General features: G+C 43.7%; 1 long non-coding RNA gene across 1 annotated transcript; it reads left to right on the top strand.

Moving 5' to 3' along the window:
• The first annotated feature begins 9,542 nt into the window (after positions 1-9,542).
• LOC149348664 (uncharacterized) lies at positions 9,543-12,628 on the top strand. Its single transcript, XR_016292796.1, has 2 exons — positions 9,543-9,765; positions 12,462-12,628. It is a non-coding gene; the product is annotated as an uncharacterized LOC149348664 (long non-coding RNA).
• Positions 12,629-24,314: the final 11,686 nt, after the last annotated feature.

Raw genomic sequence — 24,314 nt, forward strand, 5'->3', positions numbered from 1 at the left:
ATAAAGAAGTTTCAGTGGAAAAAGAAACATGCACACTACAGTTTCAAGCCCGGAATTCCGTAACTCTGCCAGCCTTTAAGTAAAGTGACTTAGTGGCAGAGGTCATATAATATTTATCCAACCCGGATGTGCAGATTAAGCCAAGGAAGCTCACGCAAACATTCCTTTCCAGCTAGCAATGAATGCTATCAAAATCTTTTCTAATGCAGAACTGCCTGCACATAAGATTCTGCGCTTTTAAGGAAACACAGTTTTGTATGCGCTGGTTGAAAAGCCGCCTTAATCGATCAGGTCAATACACACCAATGAAAAGCGTTCGGGTTGGTCCACACACTAGAAATGTGTCAACTATAATGGTCTCTGTATTGCGTGTTTCAGCATTTTATATTAGGCGCAGAACTTCAGCATGATCGTCACCACCAGCCTGACATATGCCTCTCGCATGTCTCCAATTAAGCCTTTCCTCTGCTATTCGCGGCAGGTTAAATTGGAGAATTATGATAGAGTCGTAATAAAGTACCAAGCTGTTTGTTATGTCAGAATACGCATCGCAATACCATACTCCCCTTTTGTGCGAAATTTCCGCCTTCTGCGTGCAGTGAGGAGAAATAGTTCCTGCGAAGCTGAGCACTGAAATCGTGCAACAATACATCTGAATGAAACAAGTGATAGAAGCAATGAGCAAGATAGAAGTGCGCTGGAAGATTATACCAGTCGACTACAGTATGAGGTATGAAGGGGTTCGCAATAGAAGTGTGGCATGAATTGCTTTTAACTTTGCACAGGCGATCGCGGCGTGGAAAAAATGTTTCTGGTGACTGGAAGAAGTCGTCGTGGAGCAAAACATGACGATAAAGTTTATGGAGTGTGCCAGGTTTGCTAATTAGCCACGATGTGGTATGTTAAGCTCGGCGCGCGCTTTTAATCCGGTGACGCGAGTATGACGAGAATAGTCCGAAAAGAGGAATCTGACAGCACTGTCTGGCAATGCCTCTAACTCATGAACAAAGTATGCTTGGTCCGGGTTCCAGATGGCTGATGCGTACTCAATTTTAAGCCATATTGAGGTAATGCTTACAAGTTTTCTGATGTGGCAAAGAGGTGCAGTGACTCAGCAATTAAGTTTTCTTACTTTTCCTGCTCCACTCAAGACTCGACAAAGTTACCCACTCCTGAAGGACGTGCGCACGCCTGGTTCAAGCCGGAATACATACGCTGAGGGACGCTCATTATCAATGTTGTGTATGCATATGCCGGCTAATATGTGCATGGACCCGAACCAACCTGCGAGCTACGGAGCCAAGAAATGCAGTGGAATGAAACCACTGAACGAATAAAATACATGCTCAGCCTTTATCTTTAATGCGTCTAAATTTGAGAGGGTCGCCACAGCGTTCTTTGTCATATTTTGTCCTTAAATTGTGTGTTCCATTACAGTCGGCATATGAACTTGAAATTTGTTTCTGCGCGAACCGTTTTCTGAGCATCATTGTTCCTTAGACCTATTGTGAGTGTTCTGCAATGTTTATGATCACATACAAACGACTGTACGCCGTAAGGCTGTTTTTTTTTTTTGTTGCTATACTGCGCTATAGGAGGTCGGCGAGGCTGTTCCCTTCTTTTATCGAGTCCTAGCTGCGTATTTTTTTTTACTGGCCACTTTCTGTGTTTTGTGCATGCCTAAATGAAAAGCAGGTTTTTAGTCTTACGCGAACTTACTTTTGCCTGAAATTTAGCCTGCATGCCGTCCCGTCACCTCCACGCTCAAAGTTACGTAATGAATACCATTTTGGGCGGTTTTCTCGTGGTCATCGTGGTGCGTTGAAGTATTGCCACAATGAATTGCCGAGACACGGAGCGAAATGTAACGGTGACCTTGTGCAAGAAGAAAATTAAAGGCCCTGTATACCTCTCTGAGACGCTGCGAATAAAAATTTCTCCAGAATATCGCTAAGCGCAGTCGTCGGAGCTGAATCCATTGAAGTAGGTTCAGCCCCGTACAATGCAGTCTCCCGGCAACTGTCAGAACATGTGCTGCCAGAATGTGATTGCAGTCAAAAGGGCTTCGTTTCCCGCCCTTTAGCCGTTAAAAACGATCGCTCATCGTTGTCTGTCTCGTTCTTTGTCCGTGTTGATTCCAGCGCGCCCGCAAATGACGGCGTTACTTCAGATGGCGTTACACTAATTGCACTTCTAGATCTCTAAAGAACAGGTGCTGCACCTGAACACGCTTACTAAAAGTGAAAAGACAGAGTTTTATCACTGTCCTTATCTACCTTTCACATATCTGTTTTGTAAAAGCCAATAGTCCTAACTGCTCGGTCACCCCAAACACGCAATCCCACAAGCATGTATATACACAGTAGTTCCCCCGTTCTTTTCACAGCCCTGACGGTATTAGCCGAGTTCATTCTGTTTGCACTAAAGGCGCAAAGGGGCATATAGGCATCGGTCCGAACCCCTGTTGCAAGGTAGCCTCCAACATGACTAAAACATGTAAGCTGTATGGAAAGAGTCGCACAGCACACGGGCCTCTAGAATTTCGCCTACATCGAAATTCGACCACCGCGGCAGGGATCGAACCCGCGACTTTCGGGTCAGCAGCCGAGCACCACAACCACTGGACCACCGCGGCGGCTCTCTTCAATGAATTCTTTAATTACCTGCGTAATTCACCACGCTAATTATTAACTACAATTTTAACTGGTTCCTTATATACTAAATTCATTCACAATTAATTCATTTCAGTCCACCTTAAATAACAATAATTTACTCTAATCACCCTTAATCCACCATAATGTACTAATATTTCTTATTTAAATCACATAATTCACCTTAATTCATATTTAAATCACCTTTATTCACTCTAGAAATTTCTACATTCAATAATTATTGATGGAATTTCAATTACTGCACATTTTCTCTCGTTTCATCTCAGAATTTTTTCCTCACTTTACAATTTGGCGCCACGCATTGGCTCCGCGCACCCTTTCGATCACGTGATCCCACACTTCCGGCATTTTCAAATTTGTCGCCACTTTTTCTCCGGCCCTATCCACTTTTTGAACATTTTTGGCTCTAATTAATTAACTATTCATCCGATTTCAATTTTTTTTGCGCAGCATCCTCCCATCACCGTGTTTCGATTACAACCACTCGTTTGACGCTACCTCTTCTGAGTTGCCCAGAACTGTTGCCGACATATTTTGTGGACACGACCAAGCCGACATAGTCTAGTAATGTTTTCGCATTAAAAATAAACAGAGACAACTACATGCATGTGTACAAGCTCCCGGCTCGGGAGTCAGGCAGCTAAACCCTGGTCTCCACTCTCTGGCCACTCGACGCACCCTTCATTAATAGGCTACTTAGCCTTTTTAAATTTGTCCTGTTGGAGCTCGGTGCCAATGGCAGTCATGAGTGGCGTCATTACTTCGTAGATCATTTATCGAAACAACTAGCGCTGATCACTTTTCGCTCATCACATGAACATAGGTCCCTTCCTTACCGTTTTAAAGCCTGGTAGAGCGTTTAATTCCTTCTTTCATCGAACAGTGATGACGGCGGCATGTGCAATCTAAACGTGCTGAAAAAGCTTTTCTGGAACCTCAGGTTCTTTATTATCAATTCTAATATCGCCGCGAAATTGGCTCCGCTCGACTGACGCTGCCGATGCTAGCCTCGCACAAGCGACTCATTCTATATTGAAATGCCGCTAGAAAATGCTGACCTCTGCTCTGCTTGCTATGAGGCGATTAAAAAAAGACAGATCTCTTTGACCTATCCAGATTGCTGCCACGAATGTCATGTAACGAAATGCGCAGGAACTGGGGACCGTTGTATAAAAGCAACAAGTGGTTAAGGAAGCAAAATGCATGAGGATGAAAGGCGTCGCGCTCGGCGCTCTACGGCACGCGCCGCTCTGGCGCCATCTGTGAGCGAGCGGCCGTCCTTACGTTCCCTCGGCACGGCTGGTCTGGAGAGTAGCACGCTTCCCCCGCTATCCTCCCGTCTCTCCCCTCTCGCCTGGTTACGCCTTCAACGTCGACGTCACTCACCCCACGAGCGGGCGCCTAGCACCTTCGCTCTCAAATTTTTTTAAAGCGAAAACTTTACTACTTGCACTTTCAGCCTTTGCCGTGGCGCTGCGGTGCCACCATTGACCTTTAGTTGACCTCTGTGTGATGTCATGTGTGACATCACGCCGAAGATAAGAGCGACCGACCTGCGCCTCCTCTATACTGCCGTGTAGAACTTAGCCTCCACAATAAATACTCTTTTTTTCGAGTTTGAGTAAGTGTTGACTCACAACGCACTGATATTGAATATATGAACCTCTATATCTCCGCAGCGTTATGTGCAGGCAGATGATGCAGCGTCTCACGTTACATAGCTGGTGGCACTGACAGCAGGGCGCATTTTTCGCGCGTACCATACACGATAAAGTTGAGCGTCAACGATGCGACTCGAGACACCATGCAGTCTTGCACGAAGTGCGGGGCAGATCAAATGATGAAACCAGTTGGCAAAGCTCCACATTTTCTGGCGCCAACTCTGGCTTCGGTGGCGACAATGGTAACTCTCAAAAACTTTACAAAGGAAACGCGGGATCAGGTACCCCTTTGGAAGCAGTCTAACGGCTTTACGTGCTACTTACATGAGTAAACAATAGCACGCGACGGAGCTCTTTCAGAGCCCAAGCTTTCAGTATTAGCTGCTGCCAAGAACTGCTTTCAAATAGAGACTCTCAGACAAGCGAACTTAAAGGTGACAGAACAATTTTCCACGCGGTGGATTTAAGCAGGCGCGCGCTGTCATATCAGCGCAGCAGACGACGCGCGAGCGCATTGCGCAGCAGTAGCCGCGAAAGACACGACTAAAATGGTCCGGTTACCCTTAGCGACAAGTGCTTCTGAGCTCCCTTTTAAAAAAAGTTTTGATTGTACTTGTCTTGTGACGTCACGCCGAAGAGAACGGTGACCGACTCGCGCCGTCTCAAGCCGCGGCGGTGCCACCACCTGCGCCTAACTCCTGCGCTCTCTGCTAGGAGCGCCATTGTGGCGTTACGCTGAAGAGATTAGGTTCGACTCACGTCGCTAGAAAGCAGTAGCTGTGCCAACCCAAGGAGGTTATATTAAAACTTCGACTTAGCATTGCTTCGCGAACTCGCGCCGTCCGTGTGCGACGGCGGTGCACATGAACGGCGGCCTGACTGGACTGGATTGTACTGGACTGGATTGGATTGGATTAGAATAGATTACATTACATTACATTACATTGGATTGGATTGGATTGCATTTGATTTGATTGTATTGGATTGTATAACAGATGCATCGCCACAAGTCTAACCACAAGCACCACCACCAGCTACACTACCAGATGAACCATGGCGTAGGTACGGATATTGCTTTCGCAATTACCGGGCTTAACCAAGCTAAGTCACAGGGAATTTTTTCTTGGTTTATGGCTATGCAACTCGCGCAACATCCCTGACACAAATATGGACAAATGTTTATAGTTTTCCCCGACCCCCGAAATGGGGTGCATGGAGCTCAGCATCATATATTCTGTTGCATGACGCCGCGCTAAGATGGACAAATTTCTCCAAAGCAGAGAGTGTACGAACACGGAAGCCGCTTACTTAAATTTATCATTTTCTACAGGGGGCAAAGCCAGACTCGTGAAAAGAAGGCAACAAAAGAGGATCCAATAATGTCATCGTCTTTGGTATGTTGTGCTTAGAGCGTTAGAGCCGTTGTGCTTAGAGCGGCGCAGTTTGGTTCAAATAACCAGAAAGTTGAACTGAGCACAATGTATCCCCCACCACCCGCTGATTGTTGTTTTTTTTTTAAACGAAGCTGGTAAAGAATATAGCAACATAGCTCACTCCAGTGATATCCCTTATAAAATGGTCTATAGACTTTCTATAGACTTTTTATAGACTCTATAGACGTCCTATAGACTTTTACTTTTGTCTATAGACAGTCTATAGAAAATCTATAGACTAAAGTCTATAGCTGTCTCAATTTCCTTTTGTCCATAGACTATCTATAGACTCTCTATAGACTAAAGTCTATAGCAGCCTCAATTTCCTTTAGTCTATAGACGGTCTATAGATTCTCTATAGACTTAAGTCTATAACTACCTCAATTTCCTTTTGTCTATAGACGGTCTATAGACTATCTATAGACTAAGGTCTATAGCTGTCTCAATTTCCTTTCGTCTATAGACGGTCTATAGACTCCCTATAGACTAAGGTCTATAGCTGTCTCAATTTCCTTTCGTCTATAGACGGTCTATAGACTCCCTATAGACTTAAGTCTATAACTACCTCAATTTCCTTTCGTCTATAGACAGTCTATAGACTCGCTGTAGCCTAAGGTCTATAGCTGCCTCAATTTCCTTTTGTCTATAGACTCTCTATAGGCTAAAGTCTATAATTGCTTCAATTTCCTTTTGTCTATAGACGGTCTATAGACTCGATATAGACTAAGGTCTATAGCTGTCACAATCTCCTTTTGTCTATAGACGGTCTATAGACTCTCTATAGACCAAGGTCTGTAGTTGCCTCAATTTCTTTTAGAGCGCAGCTCTTTGGCGTCCGTTCCTGGGTTTCGCGTCGGCGTCGGCGTCGGCGTCGGCGTCGGCCTCGTAACCAGCTCCGCCTCCAATGTCACGCTTTTCAATTGGTCGAAATGCTCGTGACGTCACAGTGCGCGAATTTCAAATGGGGCCAATTGTACTTTGGCTAGTAACCATGCAACCAATCAAAGGGATCGTATAGTGATGCTGCAACTAAGTTGGACTGAGTTTAGTTAATTGCTTAATTAATCAATTAGCCTAATTAATATAGAGGAGAATGAAGAGGTCAGAAGAAAAGAAAAGAAAGACGCGCGCCGCAGCGACAACAGCGTCCGCGGAAGGAGACGCTGCTGAAAAAAACAGATAAGTACGAAGCCGCGTTCCCTCCACCACCACGCACTTCCCCACTGAGTAAGACGTTGCTCGTTTCATATACGTTGTGGCGAACATCCTAGACAGTTCCAACAATTGACAGGTTAATGACAGAACACGATGGATAGAAATACAATAATATAAATATGAAATAGCCTAATTAACCTTTCTAGTTAGACCGCATAAATCAATAAAACCGAGAACGAAATTGGTCGAGTTGGGGAATCGAACCAGGGTCTCCGGAGTGCGATACGAGCACGCTAGCCACTCCGTAATGCCAGCTGAATGGTTTGGAATGAACAAAGGCGCGTCTAGCTAATACGGCGTCTTCGTTCACTCCCATCTTCCCCCTTTCCCTTACGGCGAGGTGCAGGTGTCCACCCAGATATGCGAGAGAGATACATTTCCTTTCCTCAAAAAATAAATTTACCGTCCTGCAAGGCGTGCAGCCGAATTGGCGATGGCGTTCTGTGGACTCCCTGGCAGCGTTGCAAGACGCTGTCGCGTTCCACTCTTACAGGCGAAGCTTAACATGTTAACCACACATCAGTAACACACGCAGACAGCCAATGGACGCGTCATTCGCTGGCAGCACTTGATTCATCATTCACAACCACATTCTTAACGTACGCTCCCTTGCCGCACATGCCAAGTACGTACACCACGATCACATTCTGCGCCATTCCTCTGTACTTTGCTTTGCTGAAACCTAGATGGATCCCGAAGAGCCTCTCGAAATCATAGATTTCATATACTGCTGTGGTGCTCGCAGAGACCACAACAGAGCGGCGCGAGTCGCTATCTACTTGCGCACAGGTCTCTCTGCAATACCAGTCGAAATGTTTGGCACGTCACATGAAGTTGGCGAACTGTGCGCCGCAAAGTTGCCCAACGGCTTGCTGGTAGTAGTTGCCTACTTCGCCCCTACCGCACTCACGAAAGACGTCGTGCACTTCCTGCAACTCGCATTAACCGTCCATCGATCCACACCGATGTTAGTAGTGGGGGACTTTAATGTTGACATAAAGACAAAGAGCAATTTCCTAACACTTATGCGGGAGAACATCCCGTTCCTCTCGCTCGTAACGCGTCCCACGGCTGTGACAACCTCGCGAGGCACTTGTATAGATCTCGTCTTTGAGAATCAAGCATTGGTGTACCAAGTCGAACATATATCAGTCTATTTCTCCGACCACAAAGCTTCCTTCATGACTGTCAAGAACTGTTAGTGGAGTCTTTGTTAAAGGAATACGTGTGAAAAATAAACAAAAATTCTGTGATAGCGCATACATGTGTTGCTCGATTTCTTTGCCTCAATCTATCGAAAAGGTGAAACAGCTTATTTGCTGCGCTCAAATTTCGCATTAGGAAGTAACGTAATCGTCGGTAATTTTTTTTTGTCTATAGACGTTCTATAGACTAAAGTCTATAGCTGGCTCAATTTTCTTTCGTCTATAGATGGTCTATAGACTGTCTATTGACTAAGGTCTATAGCCTCAATTTGCTTTCGTCTGTAGACGGTCTATAGACTCTCTATAGGCTACGGTCTATAGCTGCTTCAATTTCCTTTCGTCTATAGTCGGTCTATAGACTCTCTATAGACTACAGTCTACAAATACCTCAATTTCCTTTCGTCTATGCACTGTACACTATAGATAGTCTGCTGTCTATAGACCAGTCTATAACAATCCTAATTTTATCTAACAATGTTCGATACACTGACTTTCGACTAAGTATAGAACAATGCCAATTTATTTTTGCACTGCATGCTGCGGGGACCTGCATCTGGTGACTGCAACTATGTCGGGAGCCCTCCACCTCCTTCGCTATTACGGAAATTAAAAGAAGTATTGCGTGAGGACATTACAACACCCACCTGTATATTTTCAGGAGCCTTGACAAGCTCCTTTTCGTTATATCGTGACGTATATTGTCAATACAGTTAAATATTTAATGCCAACAAGTAAGCCGCGGAAAGGCAGCCGTTCTTGAAGTAAAGGCGCCGCAAACTGTACTACATCGAATGAATACGCTGTCCCTTAAAGGAATCGCTCGACACAGTTCCATTCCATCTTTCGATCGTTACTGTCCAACGCGCTGAAGACACATTTCATCAACGCTTCTACATTTCTCTTTAAAACGTCCTGAAAATAAAGGGGGAAAGACGGGTGTGAGAATTCAAGGAAGCGCCCATCGCTTAGAAACACCTCAGAATAGTCTCAAAGAGCCTGGTCCTCTGTGCGATTAACATCTCCCATTTATACCTTTGCAGTTTGTATTCACGTGAATAAGTTCACCGACGCAACAATCAGAAAGCCAGTATTTTTTCGTTCCTACCCTTGCACCTGTTGCTTCGGAGCCGATGACACGCTGATGTCGAGCATATCAGTTTTCTAAACACGAACACACGCAAAAAAGACGTTATGCTATGCAACATTATAATTATTATTTGAGAACTGTACCGCATACTATTCGGTGGGAGATGCGGCGCGTATACAGTCAAGCAGTTAGATTTCGGTTCTCTTTTCACGAAAACAATAAGGTTTTTAGAGGGTATGCGAAGAATTCACGCTTATAAACCAGTTACCTTCTATGGTCTTGGATATCAGATCAAGCTCCACACGGAAAGAGTGTGAGCGATAAAGATACGACCGTGAAATGGGTTTCTGTTTCACGTTTTACCGTTTTACCACGAGACGGCGGAAAATCATTCGGGCTGCAAACAACCCTGTGCGTGGCTGCATCGGTGGAGTCGGCGTTTTTTTCGCGGATTACGTTTTCTTCAAAATCCAGCTGCATCGTCCGCTTACGGTAAGTCTATACGTTTATATTTTATTCATTTGGTCTCCTAAACCACTCTAAGCAGAGCTGTGTGTGCAGAACAGATTATGTGCGCAGTGACAAACGTCCTATCTTCGTTTCTAAGGCGGAAGCCATCGGGTTCTCGACTAATGCCGCTTATCTCTGTGCCGCTGTCTTTACTAACGCGCGGAAAGGCAGTCTGTGCGATGCCCTTGATGATAAGCCGCTCCTCGCGAGCTGTCTACTAGAGTTTTCGTGTTTCAAGGTAGACGCGCGGCCAGAAATGTCGTTTAGCCTGTGAATGACGGCTGAAATGGAACTGTGCGGTAGTTAGCGCCGTGTGAGCTCAATTTACTTTGCACCTCCGAAAACGTACTTACATACACTCTCGTTCTGTGGTGGATTACATTTATTTTCTAATCTTTGTGTTATCGCTTGTCTGGACCTTGGAGTGCTGTTCTTTTTGAGGTGTGCATTTCCTTCCTACGTATATGGACGCTCGCTCGGTGCGCGTCGTGGGCGCCGACGTTTCAGCAAAGGTGTCTTGTAACGCTACAGACTGGAGCGCGAGACGTTTGTCAAAGTTGTAGTTAAGCAGCGCTGAAGGAATTCTTTTAGTGTGATGGTATAAAATTCATTGCCCGCGCGATTGGCCGGCGTGCTCAAACACCGCGAAGAACCCACGAGCTCCATCCCGTCTCCCCGTCGTTGCACACGTACGGATTCCTCCATGTCTGTCATCAGAGCCGTTGGCCGCCCCCGCTCGCCTGCGGGCACTTCATTTTGAAAGCTGGGTAAAGGTCGGCTCGACAAGAGGTGGCTTACATTTCTTTCCGAGTGGTTCGTTCATGAATCCCGCTCACGCGTGCACAGATTTCTCTAATACCATTTGCGCGAGAGGCAAAGTATGTGTTTCTGATTTCAGACTGCTAACTTACGAAAGCGCCGATGTAATTCGCCGCTTATTTGCGCCTAAAATTAAATTAAGCTCTCGTGTTACTATAGCTGCACCTCTTGAAAGCGTTAATTGCTTCATTTAAATACTTCGTACTTTGAGCGCGTTCAATGCTTTCGTTGATTTTTCAAGCAGCGTTGGGTTAGGCTACCTCCATGCAAGAAACACACCTCTTTACGGCGCTGTTGGGGCTGCACTTGAAGGAAAGACTAATTGAATTTCAGGCGGTATTTTATCGTGACAGTAATTTGTTGTCTTAAACTCGCGACTGCTTTTGAAACGGCGCAGCTGCAGCCTCTGTGTGCAGTATGGGTTTTCTGAATAATGAGCGCGGCATGGAAGCGCTGCAACCCGCTTGTTTCTAAGAGCACGCGCAGATGTATGAGTATGCTGTTCCATCTTTGTGCTTCAAGTTATAGGCGCAAATCTGTGGTGAACTGGTCGCTTCTGCCTGCCGGTTTTGTATAGCTTGTGCCCGTTTGTGTATCGGCTTACGTACACTCGGCCAAATCTTTAACTGGCTCTGGTGTTGCATCGATAAATGAACCTTGTAAAAAAGGTGCCTTTTGGCTACACTGCTGGCATATTCATGTTGTAATTTGGCACGTGAGATGGCATTTCATAGTTTCTTTTTGTTAATATAACGTTTGAGTGGAGTACTTGCGTGTTTCGATCAAAGTTATCAGAAATATTCATCGTCTGCTGCTACGAACAGCCGAAACAAGCGGAATACGCACCAATGGTTCTGGTGGCGCATTTGCGCTTACTCTAGGTAAACGACTTGTCCGCCATGAAAGGAGTGGTAGTTTACCCAGAGGATGAGGCCATATGGACCAGATTCATTGCTGCGTCTGCCGCTTGTTTCAGCTGTTGTAGTGGCAGACGTATATTTCTGATAACGTTGATCTAAACACGCAAGTGCTGCACTCAAACAATATATGAACAAAAAGGAACCACGAAATGACATTTCACTCGTCAAATTACAGCATGAATATACCAGCAGTGTAGCTAAAAGGCACCTTTTTTACAAGGTGCATTTAGCGATGCAACACCAGAGGCAGTTAAAAATTTGGCCGGGTATACCAGGCTTCACGCAGGGTATTTTGAAGCGCTTCTTCTATAGCGGTTATAAGAATAAATGCTGCAATATTCTTCTTTTTGGATCCCTGTGTAAGGTGCGCTGAATCTGTATTTTATGGAGGTGGCATTCTTAACACCTCCTTGCGAGTCAATGCAGATATGTGGCACAATTGTTCAATGTCTTCTGTTACAAATAATGTAAAAGGATTGCCATACAGAAATCAGTATAAGTACTGGATTCAGAGTAGAGTGCTCCAGGGATTACGGGTCTTTGTTACAATGTTTTATGAAGACACTTATAATCTGTCGTGTATTTACTGAAATGATTGCGCCGGCGTGATAGCTCAGTGGCTATCATGTTCGTCTGGCGACCTGAAAGATGCAGGTTCGATTCCGGCCTATGCGGTCGCATTTTAATAGAGGCAAAATGCTAAAGGCTTGTGTACTCTGCAGAGTTGGCCGAAATTATTCCGCAGCCTTTCACTTCAGCGTCTTGTAGCCTGTGTCGCCTTGGGTCTTTGAACCCCATAAAACCAAACCAAAAGATCAAGATTGCCTTTCTAGAATGGCATAGCCAGGATATGCCTTTCATTGTAAAGCACATGTGTAGAGATGGTATGGGAATTTTTTTTTCAGTTCCTCTGTTATTTTTTTCCTTTGTGCTGTACAGGTGAACATGCCCGGATGATTGACTGCAGACAACAGGCCGCAAGAATGCTTCTGAGGAAACTAGCGGGACTGTTACTTTCAACATTTATGTTATTGTGCATTCTTATGGTCCATGTATTGCATATTCCCGGCCTGGATAGCTTGGAAATAAAACTAAATTTGTAAGTATATTGATTGTGTCATTTGTGAACTCTGGTGACTTTTTGCAGTGGTTGTAGACTGTCTATAGGCAGTTTATAGATAATGGTCTACTAATTGTTTAGTAGACAGAGGTCTATAGACTGTCTATAGACAAAGGTCTATAGCACTGCCAGGCCACACACCTATGGAATGTCTATAGACAGTCTATAGACATATGTCTACTGGACCAGTAGACTTTTGTCTGTAGACTGTCTATAGACAGTAATCTACAGGAAGTCCATGGCCATAAGTCTATAGGTCGTCTATAGTCCGTCTATAGACAAGTGTCTATAGACGGTCTATAGACAACTCTATAGGAAATGTATGACCATAAGTCTATAGATCGTCTATAGACTGTCTATAGACATGTGTCTATAGACTTCCTATGGACCTATAGACTTTCAGTAGACATTTGTCTATAGACTGTCTATAGACAAAAGTCTACTAAAAGTGTATGGCCATAAATCTATAGACTGTCTATAGACCAGTCTAAAGGGTTTGTCTATAGACAGTCTATAGACAGTCTATGGACTTTCTATAGAAATTTTTATAAGGGATACATTTTCCTGTGGAATCTCCTTATATATACATTTCCAGATTGAATTCTTCATCCTCTAGCTCATTGTTTCACGAAAGGCTACATTCATATATGAAAGAATATGAAGTTCCTTACCCGCATCATAAGAGTGTATGCGCAAAACGCGCACATTTCGTGATAAGCTCTACTTATCCAGAAAGCGCCCGTAGGCAGCTGCCTGTCCATTTTGGCAAACGAGGCCAAATCTTATATTCGAAGCCCTTTCAAATTTTCGCCAAATCTTCGCACAGTACGCAATGTCATTCATGACAGCAGGAAATAAATTCTTGCTTGCTATCTTCAGCGCGTTGGTGGAAATGTGACGTCAGTGATGCATCCTTACCTTCACTGAGCTGGTTAAAAAAACTGCATACAGCAACGTGCTCTTAAACTCCTTCTGATAGATCGATGACAAGCACGAAATGATTGACGCTTGCCAGATAACTTGCAAAACGACAGAAAAAGCCTTAGCCGTGTAACCAGTATTTCGCGTTGAAAGACCGATTTTACAAAGTGTTATACTCACCGCAGTCGTGGCGTAGTGGCTTGATCGCCGGCCCGGCTTCGGGAGGTAGTGGGTTCGACTCCTGCCGCCGGATACCCACCGGGCCCCCTGGAACGGGTACAAGCGTCCCGCATTTGGTGCACGGCGGGATTCAACGCTTGGGAGAAGCTCGCTAACTCGCCTCCACACCTGACGCTTTACATCAGGTGTATCCAGGGGGCATGCATTTACACCACAGCACCGACCGGTCGATTAAAAAAAAAATGTTGGTGCGGCCGCTGACTGGCGAGGTTACGGTCTAATCACCACCGAGCTTCTTTTGTTAGAATTTATGCCATAAGTTTCTTCTAGCCAGGTTGTTGCAGGATGAAGCAGTTATCATGCTCCTTACTGCGTATTTTATTCTTTTTTTTTCAGGAACAGGACGGCGGGGGTGCTTAAGTGCTTGAACGGCAATGTTTGGTGAGCTGCTCCGAGGGTGTAATAAAGAGGTAGTAAGTGAGAAGCTGCCGCTTTTAAGGTAACGTACCACAGCTGTAGCAGGGCGATGTTACTCACTTTTGGCACTTTCTGAGTGATAGTAATGGTCCAAGCCGTAGGTGCGCAGTATGAGAGCATGGCAAATCTAGCTGCGAAGCGTACTGCTTCAATATTCAAGCTACAGAGAGCTAACGTCAGGAAGTCTTCGGAATGCTAAATAATCTAGAAATACTTGTTGATTGACCAAGATCTCGAAAATAAGAGCACTCAGCAATCGTGTCCAAGTTAAAGTGGCAACTTTAGTCAGGGGCACTCTGAAGCGACTGAACTGTACTTTTTGCTTTCATATTCGTACATTTGTTTTCAATATAAATTGCTGATGGGTTGCAAGGAAAGTGCTCTGTTATGTTGAAAATCAGTAGTGATGAAGCTACTTCTCTCATTCTATGCCATTACACGACCCGCATTACTCCTCATGGGCTTTTGTTATTGAAGTGGATAATATATCACGTAACGCATGCAAAGTTAGCGACTTCCACCCGAATTCTATCAATCTATCTCGTTTATTTTGGTACATTTAATGGACTGTGCGAGTGCACATTTCTTCACGCTAAATCCAGTTCCTAAATGTGTCCTGCAGTTTCTGAACTTTCAAAGACATTTGCATTGGGGATTAGGAGCAACACTCGAATTTCGCGGCGGATCAAGATATCCTGCTGGTCGTACCACAACTTCAGTTCTTATTTCGATTCACCTTTTGAAATATGCTTTCGGTTTCGCAGAACACAAAACCTTCCTCCAAATGGCTGACTTGAATACGCCCGTAGTTAAAAAGCTCCTAAACTGTGTGCTCCTAGCATGCTAAGCGTTACTGGGAAAACTGTGCTATTGCCCTTTTCTCCACGCGGATATGTGGTGTCTGCTGAAGTGAAGCCTCCGATCCGAGCATATTTCAAAAGTTACATAAAGGAAACAAAAAGGCGCACACCTAACGGTATCTGAAAAATTATTACAACTTAGTAACATGTTCTTGGTTCATTCGAGACATCCCAAGCACCAATGAACACAGTCGCAAGCTCAAAGCACGTCGTACATTTCTACAACAAAATCACAAAACTAAAGTAAAAATACTCTGAATCCATTGGCAGCACCCACAACACCCATAAGATGCGGAGGGTAACAGAAGTGGAGATAGGTCGGAAACAAGTTCGTGACAACAGATTAAGCTGGCAACAAGCAAAATGCCAAATTTAAACACACTACCACATTCCATACTCGTATGCGCCATAGTTACCAAGACAGCATGACTAAAACCTGAAACATATCCAGTAATCATGTTTCACTGGAATTTAAAAAGTGAACCGAATTACACTGCTATATAAAATAGTAGGCAGCAAAAGCACAAAAAGTATTACTATACCACTGATCTGGAAACAAGGCGAAACTCTAAACAACAAATGAAGAGTCGGTACAAGAAACACCTCGATCACTATTTTATCGCAAAGGAAATACACACAGTGAGAAGAACATATCACATATCAGCCTTCGAAGCCTACATAAAAAACCTAATACACCACTCATACCTGTCTAAGAACAAGGCAGAAGTAATGACACGCCATTTACTTAACACAATGCTGACTAAGTAGTTCATAACCTGAGAGCATATATAACCGTACTCTGCGTCGAAGGCTCAAACCTATTCATTAAAACCTGATAGAGTGAACACAAACAATTTTTCATATTAAAATTTTGATGCACCTAATTCCCTACCCCGCGGAATGAATGAAATCTAATTCCTAGTCACAAAAAGGGTTTTATTCCCTTGCAACATTACCAGACCATTTTCAACCCATTGCACTAAATTTCCCTCTGGACAGATTCTTGGGATACTTCTCAAAGGTGGGCTCTATAATTGCCTATACACTAATTACGTATTTGCAAAAAATTGGTATGGATTCCCTGTGGTCTTATAACACATAAACCAACACATACTACACGCGAAAACGAGTAATGCTACAAAATTCTACTTTTCCTAGTTAATAAAATCATTTCAATGTCGCTCAGCCGAATTGGATAAGAGGATTTTTACGCAGTCACGGCAGCCCGCAAAATCTCACCACACTCACAGCCAGCATACTGCTAGACAGTGTTATAATTTATAGTTCACAAAAAACGAACCTACCACACAGAACAGCAAAGGCTTCCCCCCAGTGTTAGCAATTTAGACCTTTACTTTGAAATAAAACAACAGGCCTTGTAAACGCATAAATGCCAACGAAAACCTACACCTAGGCTTACTCATATTACAGGATAGCGGCGAGCAAAACCTGGGCTAGAATACAGCACAAGACTCCCTAGACTAAGCACAGCAATGCAGAAGTGGCTCATCTGACTGCGCTTAGTCCTCCTGTGAACTTGAAATAAAAACAAACGTGGCGAATTTGACGTACAGAGCAAACGGTCGTTGTGTTGAAATGAACTATTCTGCCGTGCTAACGCTATGTCCTGCTCAGTTTGTTAATTTCCTTGAATAATTTTTCAACTTTCTCCACTTTTTGTGCAATAACCGGCTTCTTTTTGACAAGTCTCGGGTTCTCACCTTTGTATTGCTAAAAAAAGACTAGTTGTGATCATTGCAATATTAAACAATCCTACCCAGCTGATACCAATGCAATTAAATACTTTAATTTTCCACTGTTTCTGAATGAAACACTGTACTTCTGAGAGCTGTGATAAGTATTCTGCGGAATATACGGCATATCTAAAGAATTTGCGTATGTTTTGAGTTTTTGTTTTTAGTAGCGCATTTCTTAGCGGTCCTTTCCGCACTGCTACTGGGTCAATAAATCAGTGAAGCAGTCTTTAATTCGTCTCAACAAAAAGCAGAGAACACAGACGAAAAAGCACTGATGAGGTTGACAGGCTTCTGGGCCAAATGTAGAAATGTACAACGGCAGTGGCTCAGATAATACAAAGAGCAAAACGAACGAACATAAAGGCAGGGAATTTAAATCACGGAGATCAAAACGGCCAATAAATGGTAATTAAGAAGAACGACCGACAATAACTGGTCACATGAGTCTTCATTGGTCTTGGATCTTCATTCGTATCAAGCAGCATTGTTCAAATCAAATCAAATCAAAATTTTATTCGTCTGTATGCTTACACATTCGTAAATTCTGATCTGCCTAAGCACATTTTGCTTGTTGGCTGATAAGGCAGCAGGTGGAGAAATACCTCCATATGCATATGCTTTCAGCAGAAAGTAATTAGGCAAAGAAATAATTGCTCTCCAGGATCACCCCCTACCACGTCATTTCTAAAATGTCGCAAGGTCTTCACCCCTTTGGGATTTAATTAGGGTTCTCTTAAAGTGGACACACTACTTTTCCTTGTGACAAGGGAGTAATTAGTCATTCGCATCCTCCCAAACGCAGCCAAACGGCTACAATGGAAAACTAAACACCATTCCCAGAAACTTCTTAGTTAAAGAAAAATTAGTCCTGGTCCGGTGTTAAAACCCGTGACCACCCCTTCACTGGAGCAGCCGCTCTACCAAATAAGCTAACCAGAACCGTTAGCTCCCGGTTAGCCGTTCAAGTAAGCTTAGTTGGTAGAGCTACTGCTCCGGTGAAGCGATGTACCGGGTTCAAACCCCGGACTTGACTACGATGTTTCCGAGAAAGCTGTTTAGCCTTCCTTTCTTGCCGTATGGCTGCGCTTTGGTATGCTGTATGGCTGCGCAGAGAGTGACAATAATATGTTTCAATATCTCGTATAGTATTCCGTCGTTACTGCGAGCTGTGCTTTTCCCAGACCTTTATTTTCACCTAATTTCCTCCTGTGCTCTCTGCCGGTGAGCAAAAGCTTTGTTGGTCACAGTGAACATCTTAACCCATGCAATACTGCCGGGAAATAATTAACGAAGAACCCGTGAAATTACTGTTGAATTTTTTAGTAACCTTTTCAAAAATTGTCTGCAGAACAATAAATTCTTTTTTCTCGAAATTAATTAACAGCCCAATCAATTCTTCATGCCTTTTTGAAACATCACTGCTGCCGTTTAAATAAAACGCTGTAGCAGTGCTCTTTTGAGGGACGCATCTTAATGTCCTATTTATTTCTGTTGCACTCAGAACGATCGCGGTAATAATAGGCTATTATTTTTCTGTGTTGCAGTGTAAGTCTTTTTTCAGTATTTCAGGACTTCAATCATAGTATGTCACCCAAGGGCATGTACATTAGTCGTAATTACGCTCATCATATGTACGAGTACATTTATCAATGGAACAGCGGGTTTTAACCGCAGAAGTCCGAAACTGAACACATATGTCACCATCTTACACGCCTTCACTCTCTATAGGCTCAAACAAAGTCGCACATTGTCTTGATCGACTCGAGTTGGTCGTTCTGGAGGCCATTTTTAGTGACCGCACATTGGGTCCCAGGGAGAAAGCTGAGAGATAATATTCGAGCCTCCTCAAACGAAACAATGCCTATGTTGCAATGCACGTGGACAGTCAGATAAGTGGTTGTTTAGACATTGGACTTAGGGAAGCTAAAACTGTTTTAGGATTAAATTACAACAGTAACCATTACAGCAGTTATCTTTCAACAAATTAATATTGAGGTCAGCACAAACAAGTAAAGAGGATTTATTAATTGCACGTGATATGCCTGTCATTACAAAACAGAATTCACTTCGACAAGCCATAGGTGGGCGGCACGCAAAATTAATGATTGTGCCATACTTCGGTTGTGTAAACACATTCAACTATTCTTTCGACAAGACGTACTATCAGCAAAGAATGAAACGCGAACAAGAAAACTGAGGTGTCAGCACAAAAACACCAACGTATTTGCTCCTAGAGAGAAACTACAAGCGAGATTGGTTAACATTTCTCAAGAAGACTGTTAGCGCTTTCGAAATTCAAATAAACAGAGCTTGTATTGAGCTTCCCGTGGCTCAGAGCTTTTTATTTTGCGGTCCTTGGCTCAGTTGTCATGTTCGCGTTTCATTTCTTGCTGATAGTACAGTTTCACAGCAACAATAACAGAGCTCATTTCGAAATAATAATGCAACGCCAGCACCACATGAGGCACAACTTTAGGGTAAAGAAAGGAATTTTTACTCTGCTTTTCAATTCTTTCCCTCGCTTAAGCCCAGTTTTGGTTAACTCGAGAATACAGTATCGGTGCGTGTGCTGTGTGGGATAAGTACGGAGGCCTTAGCACTAAGAATCTTAGAGTGCGTTCTGGATACCTGGCCCGTCGAGGGGATTTGTTTTAATTTGCTAGAAAGTAGAAGTGATTGAATGATACAGAGACATGGGGCAGTACTTATAAAACATATTCCACGCTTATGATTCCGTTGAAGAAAAGTGCTATTCGTACAACAATTTCGCCGTAACTGGTTATCCCAGGAGGCCACTTTTTCTGCTCTACTGCACATTACCCTTATCAGTGCCATTCGCTAGGTTAACTTTTTTTTATACGCTTTGTCACAGCGACACATCTTTTCATCGGTCACATATTTTACCACCACTTAAAACCTCAGAGCCATCGATAATGCCTTAAAAGTAAACTATATTTACCCGTAGTGGAAAGTATAAGAATTAGCCTTTAGCCTTACAATAATATAGTGGAACCATTACCCTCTAGGATAACAACAGTCTTGGCTATTTCATTCAGCCGTATAACGTTCCTTGAATCCTAACACTTTCTGCGAATTCGAATGCCACAATCCATCTTCAGTACTTTTTTGTGCATGTGAAAGACTCGTTTTCTGACTTGTGTCGATTGTGCGACCCGTCCTGCTCTTCCTAAGCAACTTGTCGCTCAGCGGGCGCGACGCTCATCCTAACTTACCCGACCTTGCTCCCATTGGCTGTAGCTTGCTTGGCGCACCTCCGAACTTACCCGAGATTACCCGACCTTCTACAGGCAAGCTCGGGTACGCAAGTTTTCAGTTGATGATGGCAGGCTCGCAACCAAAGGTGTAATTTTTTCACTGGGTACGTGAGGTTGCATTTGCAGTCGTGGGTATCCGGTGGTTGGTTCGCGGACGCTAACGCCAAGGAGAAAAAAGAGAGGAAGAGCTCAGGGCAACAAAGGCTTTAACCACTAGCAAACCGTAGCGGAGGGCTAGGGGTTAGCCATCCGAATTATATGCAGCAGGTGCTGCCCACGTAGGCAGCTGCCCACGTAGGCAGGAGAGGAATCTGTCGATGGTGCACTCATCGGATGGTGCTGCCTCCGGACAGAGCTCCGGTGGATGCTCCCTCGGAGCTCTAACAGTATGCGGGCGACGCCGCCGACGTAACATCCCTTAGTAACGAGCTGAGAACAGCTTACGTGCCGGACATCCGTCTCTAAAAACGCGTCTTCCAGACATGGCCAAAGCACCTTCTATCCATCGGCCCCGCATCTCCGAATTTGCAGTACATGAAGCGAATGACCCTAGTCACCTCGCCCACACGACGTTGGCCTAGTGGTTACAGCGCTGTCGGTTCAGCGCTTCTTAATTACCATTTATTGGTCGTTTTGATCTCCGTTTTTTATATTCTCTGCCTTTATGTTCGTTCGTTTTGCTCTTTGTGTTATCTGAGCCACTGCCATTGTACCTTTTTATATTTTGCCCAGAAGCCTGTCAGCTCATCAGTGCTTTTTAGTCTGTGTTCTGTGCTTTCTGTTCAGACAAATTAAAGACTGATTGTCTGATTAATTGAGCCAGTAGCAGTGCCGAAAGGACCGCCAAGAAATGCGCTACTAAAAACAAAAACCAAAAACATACGCAAATTCTTTAGATATGCCGTATATTGAGCAGAACACTTATCACAGCTCTCAGAACTACCACGTTTCATTCTTAAACAGTTAAAAATGAAAGTATTTAACATTTTTATCAGCTTGGTAGGACTTTTTAATTTTGCCATGATCACGACGAGTCTTTCTTTGCGATACAAAGGTGAGCACCCGAGCCTGGCCAATAAGAAGCTTGTTATTGCACAAAGTGCAAAAAGTTGAAAAATTATTCAAGGGAATTAACAAAGCGAGCGGGACATGACGTTACCAGGGCAGAATAGTTCATTTCAACATAACGACCGTTTGCTCCGTACGTCATGTTTGCTCCGTTACATTATTATTTCACGTTCCCCGGAGGACTCAGCCCAGTCAGATGAGCCACTTCTGCATTGCTGTGCTAAGTCTAGGGAGTCTTGTGCTGTATTCTGGCCCAGGTTTTGCTCGGCGCTATCGTGTAATATGCGTAAGCCTAGGTGTAGGTTTTCTTTGGCATTTAAGCGTTTACAAGGCCTGTTGTTTTATTTCAATGTAAAGGTCTAAATTGCTAACACTGGGGGGAAGCCTTTATGTTCTGTGTGGTAGGTTCGTTTTTTGTGAACTATAAATTATAACACTGTCTAGCAGTATGCTGGCTGTGAGTGTGGTGAGATTTTGCGGGCAGCCGTGACTGCGTAAAAATCCTCTTATCCAATTCGGCTGAGCGACATTGAAATTATTTTATTAACTAGGAAAAGTAGAATTTTGTCGCATTACTCGTTTTGGCGTGTAGTGTGCGTTGGTTTATGTGTTATAAGACCACAGGGAATCCATACCAATTTTTCGCAAATATCTAATTAGTGTATAGGCAATTATAGAGCCCATCTTTGAGAAGTGTCCCAAGAATCTGTCCAGAGCGAAATTTAGTGCAATGGGTTGAAAATGGTCTGGTAATGTTGCAAGGGAATAAATCCCTTTTTTGTGACTAGGAATTAGATTTGATTCATTCCGCGGGGTTGGGAATTAGGTGCATCAAAATTTTAATGTGAAGAATTGTTTGTGTTCACTCTATCAGGTTTTAATGAATAGGATTGAGCCTTCGACGCAGAGTAGGGTTATATATGCTCTCAGGTTATGAACTACTTAGTCAGCATTGTGTTAAATAAGTGGCGTGTCATTACTTCTGCCTTCTTCTTAAACAGGTATGAGTGGTGTATTAGGTTTTTTATATAGGCTTCGAAGGCTGATATGTGACATGTTCTTCTCACTGGGTGTATTTGCTTTGCGATAAAATAGTGATCGAGGCGTTTCTTGGACCGACTCTTCAGTTTTTGTTTAGAGTTTCGCCTTGTTTCCACATCAGTGGTATAGTAATACTTTTTGTGCTTTTGCTGCCTACTATTTTATATAGCAGTGTAATTGGGTTCACTTTTTAAATTCCAGTGAAATATGATTACTAGATATGTTTCAGGTTTTAGTCATGCTGTCTTGGTAACTATGGCGCATACGAGTAGGGAGTGTGGTAGTGTGTTTTAATTTGACATTTTGCTTGTTGCCATCTTAATCTGTTGGCACGAACTTGTTTCCGACCTATCTCCACTTCTGTTACCCGCCGCATCTTATGGGTGTTGTGGGTGCTGCCAATGGGTTCAGAGTATTTTTAGTTTAGTTTTGTGATTTTGTTGTAAACATGTACGACGTGTTTTCAGCTTGTGACTGTGTGTATTGGGGCTTGGGATATCTCGAATGAACCAAGAACATGTTACTAAGTTGTAATAATTTTTCAGATACCGTTAAGTGTGCGCCTTTTCTTTTCCTTTATGTAACTTTTGAAATATGCTCGGATCGGAGGCTTCACTTCAGCAGACCCCACATATCCGCGTGGAGAAAAGGGCAATAGCACAGTTTTCCCAGTAACGCTTAGCATGCTAGGAGGACACATTTTAGGAGCTTTTCAACTACGGGCGGATTCAAGTCAGCCATTTGGAGGTAGGTTTTGTGTTCTGCGGAACCGAAAGCATATTTCAAAAGGTGAGTCGAAATAAGAACTAAAGTTGTGGTACGACCAGAAGGATACGCGAAATTCGAGAGTTGCTCCTAATCGCCAATGTAAATGTCCTTGAATGTTCAGAAACTGCAGGGCACATTTAGGAACTGGATTTAGCGTGAAGAAATGTGCACTCGCACACTCCATTAAATGTACCAAAATAAACTAGAAAGATTGATAGAATTCGGGTGGAAGTCGCTAACTTTGTGTGCGTTATAAGGGAGTAATTACTCATTGGCATCCACCCAAGTGCAGCCATACTGCTACAAAGGAGAGCTATACAGCTTTCTCAGACACTTCGTAGTTAAAGAAAAAAAAATTCGTCCTGGGCCGGGGTATGTGTTACGTGATATATTATCCACTTCAATAACAAAAGCCCATGAGTAGTAATGCGGGTCGTGTAAAAGCATAGAATGAGAGACGTAGCTTCATCACTACTGATTTTCAACATAACAGCGCACTTTCCTTGAAACCCATCAGCAATTTATATTGAAAACAAATATACGAATATGAAAGCAAAAAGTACAGTTCAGTCGCTTCAGAGTGCCCCTGACTAAAGTTGCCACTTTAACTTGGACACGATTGTTGAATGCTCTTATTTTCGAGATCTTGGTCAATCAACAAGTATTTCTAGATTATTTAGCATTCCGAAGACTTCCTGACGTTAGCTCTCTGTGGCTTGAATATTGAAGCAGTACGCTTCGCAGCTAGATTTGCCATGCTCTCATACTGCGCACCTACGGCTTCGACCATTACTATCACTCAGAAAGTGCCAAAAGTAAGTAACATCGCCCTGCTACAGCTGTGGTACGTTACCTTAAAAGCGGCAGCTTCTCACTTACTACCTCTTTATTACACCCTCGGAGCAGCTCACCAAACATTGCCGTTCAAGCACTTAAGCACCCCCGCCGTCCTGTTCCTGAAAAAAAAAAGAATAAAATACGCAGTAAGGAGTATGATAACTGCTTCATCCTGCAACAACCTGGCTAGAAAAAAGTTATGGCATAAATTCTAACAAAAGAAGCTCGGTGGTGATTAGACCGTAAGCTCGCCAGTCAGCGGCCGCAGCAACATTTTTTTTAATCGACCGGCTGGTGCTGTGGTGTAAATGCATGCCCCCTGGACACACTTGATGTAAAGCGTCAGGTGTGGTGGTGAGTTAGCGAGCTTCTCCCAAGCGTTCAATCCCGCTGTGCACCAAATGCGGGACGCTTGTGCCCGTTCCAGGGGGCCCGGTGGGTATCCGGGCCCCCTGCCACAGAAAACCAATGGGGAACGCTTTTGATGA

The sequence above is a fragment of the Amblyomma mixtum genome, chromosome 4 (genome assembly GCF_055824585.1).
Source record: "Amblyomma mixtum isolate Tamu chromosome 4, ASM5582458v1, whole genome shotgun sequence".
NCBI classification, from domain to species: domain Eukaryota; kingdom Metazoa; phylum Arthropoda; class Arachnida; order Ixodida; family Ixodidae; genus Amblyomma; species Amblyomma mixtum.